Source organism: Crotalus tigris, unplaced genomic scaffold (assembly GCF_016545835.1).
Source record: "Crotalus tigris isolate CLP2741 ecotype Arizona unplaced genomic scaffold, ASM1654583v1 scf7180000017968.19369539983:2297261, whole genome shotgun sequence".
Classification (NCBI taxonomy): Eukaryota; Metazoa; Chordata; class Lepidosauria; order Squamata; family Viperidae; genus Crotalus; species Crotalus tigris.
This window is the reverse complement of record NW_024096750.1, coordinates 1,770,250-1,776,976: the sequence shown is the minus strand read 5'-3', so window position 1 is coordinate 1,776,976 and position 6,727 is coordinate 1,770,250.

Genomic DNA, 6,727 nt, shown 5'->3' with positions numbered 1-6,727 from the left:
AGTGTAAGTTCCATCTGCTCTGCTCATGGGGACAGTGGTCTGGGTTGTGGTAGGTTGGGATTGTGATCTTACTCTCAGTCAAGGATTGTCTCTGGTTTATCACGTCTTTCTCTGATACCTGGACTTGGATGAACGCCTAACGTTTGTTTAAATAACCATAAATTTACTCTGGAAACAAAGTAGGATACGCTGATGACTGTATTTCTAGGTCTTCTACTACTGCTATTATGTCGAGGTTACAATGGAATTCATTTCCCTACACTCTGAGCAGGCTGCTACTTAATATTCTAATGTCTACTTTTCAACCCAACAGGTTCCTGCAGTTTGGGGAAAATATAGCATCTGTGTAGGAAGAAAAGACACAAGAAAATGGGAAAGTATAGTTGTCCAAGGTTTCTAGTGGGTGGCAGAACACCTTTGGCCTCTTGACAGACCATGTTCTATGAATGTACTGCTCTCATTACAGGCTGTCAAAATTCCAAGTGTGCTTACTGACACCCAAATTTTAAGGATCCCTTGGTCTCGTCCTGCAACATTCTGCAGCAACAATGAAAGAAACCACACACTGCAAAGGAAAAAAGAGAGACACAATTTTCAATTACCGTATTTTCCGGCGTATAAGACAACTCGGCGTATAAGACGACCCCTGACTTCGGAGATTTGCATGGTTTAGAACAGCGTTTCTCAACGTTTGTGTGACGGCGATCCCCGTCACACAAACGTGCCGCGCATGCGCGACGCCCCCCCATGCGTGACGCGCATGCACGGCGGCACCCCATGCGTGACGCGCATGCGCGGCGGCACCCTCCATGTGCGGCGTGCACGCGCGGTGGCGCCCCCATGTGTGGCGCGCATGCGCGACACCGCCCCCTGAGGGGGGAAAATGGCGGATCTCATTGTTTGGCGACCCCCGTAAAATGGTCAATCAACCCCAAATGGGGTCGCGACCCATAGGTTGAGAACCGCTGGTTTAGAAAGTCGTTTTATATGCTGGAAAATATGGTATATAAACTATAGTTGGTTTTACATACCCAAGCTCATGTACACACAGGATTTTAACATAGCCAAATCAACAAAGATTTTTTTTTCCTTTTCTTTTCTAAAAAGAACTTGGCCAAAGTAGTACTGCAATAAAAAAAATTAATTTTTCTTTTCTGGGATTGTATTGTTTGTATCATTTGACAAATATTTTACAAATTATCCTGGGCATTCTGCAGTCTATTTCTGGATGGGGAAGAAAAGACTTAGATTCAATCCTGACAGTTCTGAGTGGTTTGGGATAGTAAGACCTTCTGAGTCTGGACTAATTCCATCTTTGATCTCTCAGACAGGATTGTGCTTCCTCCCTCAGATCCACTGCCCAATACAGTCATCTAGTTCAGGGCTTTTCAACCTTTTCACCCATTGTACCACTTTTAGGATATGGCAACATCCAAGTACCACCAGTCGCCTAGCAAGGTGTCAAAAACTTGATAAAGTACAGGTAGTCCTCGACTTACAACAGTTCGCTTAGCGACTGTTTGAAGTTACAATGGCACTGAAAAAAGTGCCCCCCAAGCCACAGCCGAGCAAGACACCTGCTTGCCCACCTGGCGGTGCTCTTCCTCCTGTCCAAGGTTTTCATTGTTGTGAGCATTTCTGTTGAGGATTGGCAGTGGAGGTGGGGTAGTGGGGTGTTGGGTTTTTATTCCCCCCCTTCTGCTGGGTGGTTGCAGCAGGTTTTGGTCACTTCACATGACCCTGGGACACTGTGACCGTCATAAATATGAATCAGTTGCCAAGCATCTGAATGTAAATCACAAGACCCGGAGATGCTGCAAAATTCCAGCTGATCGGCGCTTCTTCTGGGCTCAGCAGAAGCACCAGGATCAGTGCTGAACTCCAGCTGGAGCCTGTCGCTGATCCTGGCGCTTCCGCTGAGCCTTGACAGCCCTGCAGCTCCAGCAATCTCTTGCTCAGGCTTGTGCCACTGGTTCAGCTCATTCCCCTCCCCCATTACCACTTTTCTAGGATGGTCACGTACCACCTGCCAGGTGCCAATGTACCACAGGTGGTACCCGTACCACTGGTTGAAAAGCTCTGATCTAATATGCCAGCTGCATCCATATTTAGACCAGGGGGCATTTAAGAGAATTTCTCATGCTTTGGTCACCTTGCAATTAGACGACTGCCATGTGCTCTACACGGGGCTGCTCTCAAAGACCACTTGGAAGCTGCAACTGGTCCAGAATGTAGCCACATGGCAGTTATAAAAGGGCATGGCATGCCCATGCAACAATGCTGTGTGAGCTGCACTGGTTGCCAGTCACCTTCCACGTGTAATTTGAGGAGGTACTGCAGTTATCATCTTCGTAGTGTCAAATTAACTCAGAGAATGTGTCCAAACTCCAGGAGCCATGATTCCCATAGAATTGAAATTTGGCAAATTTTATAAAATATTAAATGACATAAAAATTATCATAAAACGGTGTTTATCACAGTGGTTCTCAACCTGTGGGTCGGGACCCCATTTGGGGTCGAACGACCATTTCATGGGGGTCGACAAACAACGCAGTCCGCCATTTTTTTCCCCTTTTCCTTAGCTGTGCTATTCCCTTTTATTCTATTGGCTTTTGAAAGCCAATAGAATAGACTCTCTTGAATAGAGTCTAATTCTATTGGCTTTCAAAAGCCAATAGGAATTGTCCAGGCTGTCTCTGTCCTGCTGAGCCCGCCAAAAGTCCCATTCTGCAAACGGTGCTGCACCAGTTGAGTAGTCCTCGACTTAAGACCGGTTGAATAGTCCTTGACTTACGACCGGTTGGGGGTTGCGGCATTAAAAAGGTTGAGAACCACTGGTTTATGACATAATACAGTGTCACAAAACATTTCCCGTGCTCATGTTTGATTGTGTTATACAGTTCAACAGGGCTATTTTTAAGGTGCAGATACCTCTGAATATATAGTATCCTGATTTTTCTGGTGAAGGCAGCACATTAGGTGTTGGAGGCATTGAGGAATCTGCTATGGTCCCCAGTGGTCCCCAACCTTTCCAGCTTTGTGGACCCGGGGGGGGGAGGGGAGAAGGAATGGTTCCATGTGAGCAGCAGGCACAAACAGTCCTGTGGAGCTCCATCTGCGTGCACGCGCAACCAAATGGAGCTTTGCGTGCACACACGAGTGCCCGCCATTCACGCAAATGAATTCAATATTTTATTAATAATTAAACCTTACGATATGTACGAATTATCTCCCTACATATTTTATTGCATTAATTGCCAAATGCCTCTGAGCAGCCACAGGTATACAGCTAATAAATAAAGACATATAAATACTGCACCTTACTGTTTATTAAATATAGCAGAAAGAGGATTTCCTTGCTGATTAGGAAGTCCGTGGCCTGCCAGATACAACATACAACTTCAGCTGGGCAAGGGTACTATGACTTCTGAAAGGAAAACATTCCCATCCCCCTGTATCAGGGGTGTCAAACTCAATTTCATTGAGGGCCGCATCAGCATTGCGGTTGTCCTCAGGGAGCCGGGTGGGTGTGGCCAGGGTGGGTGCAGCCTACTGGGTGGCCATGATGAGTGGGTGTGGCCTACTGGGTGGGCGTGGCCAGCTCTACATCATTCGCGTCAAGGGTGCCTATTTCCCCTATTTCTTCTTTTCTTTAGACTGGCATCCATTTAGGCACAGCAGAAGCAAAGTCAGCTCTGAGGTTTTCCTCTCAACCATGATTAAATGCAGTATGCCTTGAGATTGATGGATCAATGCACAGTTGAGAGATAACGAAGTGTAACCACAAGCATTTTAGCCTGAATTGGACAAGTTAGTGTCCCCCGTCCACCCACATCTGTATAACCTTTGCTTAGTTTTTTTTCTGCTCTTTTAATTTGTGGTCTCTTTGTTCTATAATGGAATGTTCCCAGCCTATGTATGTTCATAAGGGACCTAGATTTTATCAATACTTGCAGCAATGGCATGTGCTTGTCACACAAGAACCTAGGTGTCAGTTTTCTCTTGCTGGAACTTTTGACAAGAGACAAATTTAATTTTTGCGAAAGTTGTCTTGGATGCTGTCGACGTCTCCTTCAAACCGGGTAATTGGTCTGCTTTTGTGGTTTGGTTTGTAGAAATGGAAAAGCGGTGCAGAGAATAGCATTTGCAATCCTTCAACTATATCAAGGAAAAATGGAAAGATCATTGATTGATCTTAAGGCCTCTCTCGTAGCTGTTCAGGTTGCCGATGTCCATTAAGATTGAATCTTTCTCAACCGACTGGACTCTTTCCACATGAAGTATTAATGAGCAAACTTACAGTATACAGATGCCAGCCGCTCCGCCAACATTCCTATATCTAAAAGACACTCGTATGTTAGCCACTGTTTTGTTGAACTATTGCCAAGCTCTTCCCACATCTTTTAAAGACTGTCATTCATAGGTTGCAGTAGCTATGCCCAAGGAACCATTACATCCCTGCCATTCATTGAAAGTTGGTGATTGAGTTCTGACTGAAGTATTTCAGCATAAGAACTCTTTGGTTCCTCTTTGGAAGGGACCGTTCCAAATCTTGACCACCCACGCTGCTGTGAAGTGTCAAGGCCTGACCTCCTAGGTCAGAGGTGTCAAACTGCCGGCCCATGGGCCGGATGCGTCACGCAGAAGCCACGCCCACCTGATTGCCAGCAAAGCAAAACTGCCCTGAGATGTTGTGTGACGTCACATGACATCGCGAGTTTGACATGTCTGTCCTAGGTGCATGCTTTGCACTGTATTAAGGCACTGGCCCCAGATGAGGAAGCTGCACAACCCCAGCCATCCAAATCCAATAAAAGAGAAGCTTTGTCCAGCAAGGGAGTAAGTGCTGGTAACTTCTACTCCCCAGCAGCATATAACCTCTGCCCCAGGCTAACCGACAAGAGGTGAGCCTTGATCTGCCCTCCTCAGATAACTGAAGACCTTTACACCACCTTTCCCAACACAATGGAAGCCCAAAGGTGCATGAAGGATACACTCTGCATAAGATGCCTCAAGTCTGCTGTATGGCCTATGGTTGTGTTGTTGTTTATTGCCACTTGTTTCAATTTGTATAACACTTTGATGCCCTCCCTGGGTTAATGTAATGTACGGTTTCTCTATTTACTGGTCCTAATTGTGGTGGGGACTGTGAAAGGAAAAAATATCTTAATAATTATTTCTGTATAAATCAAACTTGTTTCTTTGATAGTCAATTAAAATAAAGGTTGGTGTCTGCTGAGAAATACTTAGTAAAAGAAAGAACTGTGACCTTTGCAATAGAGGGTGAAAGATTGTTGGGTTCCAGAAGTCATGGGTAGGCACAGTGCTAAGGTATAAAATATGCCTCAAGAGATAAGGGTGTTGCCACCTGGCCCAGCCGTCACACTTAATGACTGCTGTCCATTTGGTCCTTATTGCAATAAGTTGTTGAAATGCAAGTACTGAATTTGTGTATCAAATTTAAAATAAATCTCTGGATCCTAAAGTGAGAATTTTGTTGTGTGTTGTTTCTTGTTTCTCTTTAACAAGTTTTTCCCTTGACAACTTCAACTCCCAGAATTCTCTAGACAGCATGCCACTTACAACTGTTTGGTTTCCTTAAATTGAGCAATTGCTTCCATTTTTTTTGGTTATAAATATAAATGTGTTTTCCTGTTTGAAAATCATTGACCAGAGCCAATTATTCTCCATCACCTATAAATTAAGTCTGTCCATGGAATGACTCTGCTCCTCATTTTTTAGCATGTACTGAGAAAGATTCGCTATTGTCAGAATTTAAAGCTTCCCATACACACATGTAACGAATGCATGAATACAATCTTAAATATAATTCCAGATGTAAAAAGCAACAAAGTGGGTAATTTTTTGAGATGGGAGAGCCTGTACTTTATGTGTTGTTTCTAGCACAATTTAAAAGTCTGATGCAATGATCTTTTTACATCACAAGAATGCAATAAGGAAAGTTAGTCTTTTAAAATATTGATTTAAAAAAAAACAACGAACCAGTACTTTAGCTGAATATTATCAGTTCTTGTCACATCTTATATGGAAAAATACTGTCACATTCCTACGCATTATTCCCTTTTAGAAGTATGTATTAAAATATCAAAATTCTCTTATTAAATGTTCTTAGGAAATCTGTTAATTGCATCTTACTTTTGTTCTGCAAAGGTAAGTGCAAGATTCGTCTTGTGAAAGAAAGATTGCTGGAAATTCTTCTACAAAGTGGAGCAGGACATGTTGTGGAGATCTGTCCCTCACCCCTCCCAAACAAAAATGAACAGATAGCTGGGGCCACAAGGGGGATGTGCAGGAAGCATCACGCCAAATGTATCGGCAAGGGACAAGCTCTTATAGATGTCCAGGTATCCATCTGCAAGATAATTTCATGATTGATTAATCTAATTATATACAGTACACTAAAGTAAAGGTCAATAGAAAGATGGAGGGCAAGAGAAGAAAGGGACGACAGAGAATGAGGTGGCTGGCTGGAGTCACTGGAGCAGTAGGCGTGAGCTTAAATGGACTCCAGAAGATGGTAGAGGACAGGAAGGCCTGGAAGAACATTGTCCATGGGGTCGCGATGGGTCGGACACGACTCGCAACAACAAAAGTAAAAGGGAAAATGTCACCTGTAGCAATTATTATTTTTTAACCTATATATAAATCACAAGGTCATGGGAACAACCAAATTTTCAAAATGAATTTCAAATTGTTGCCCTTCCTG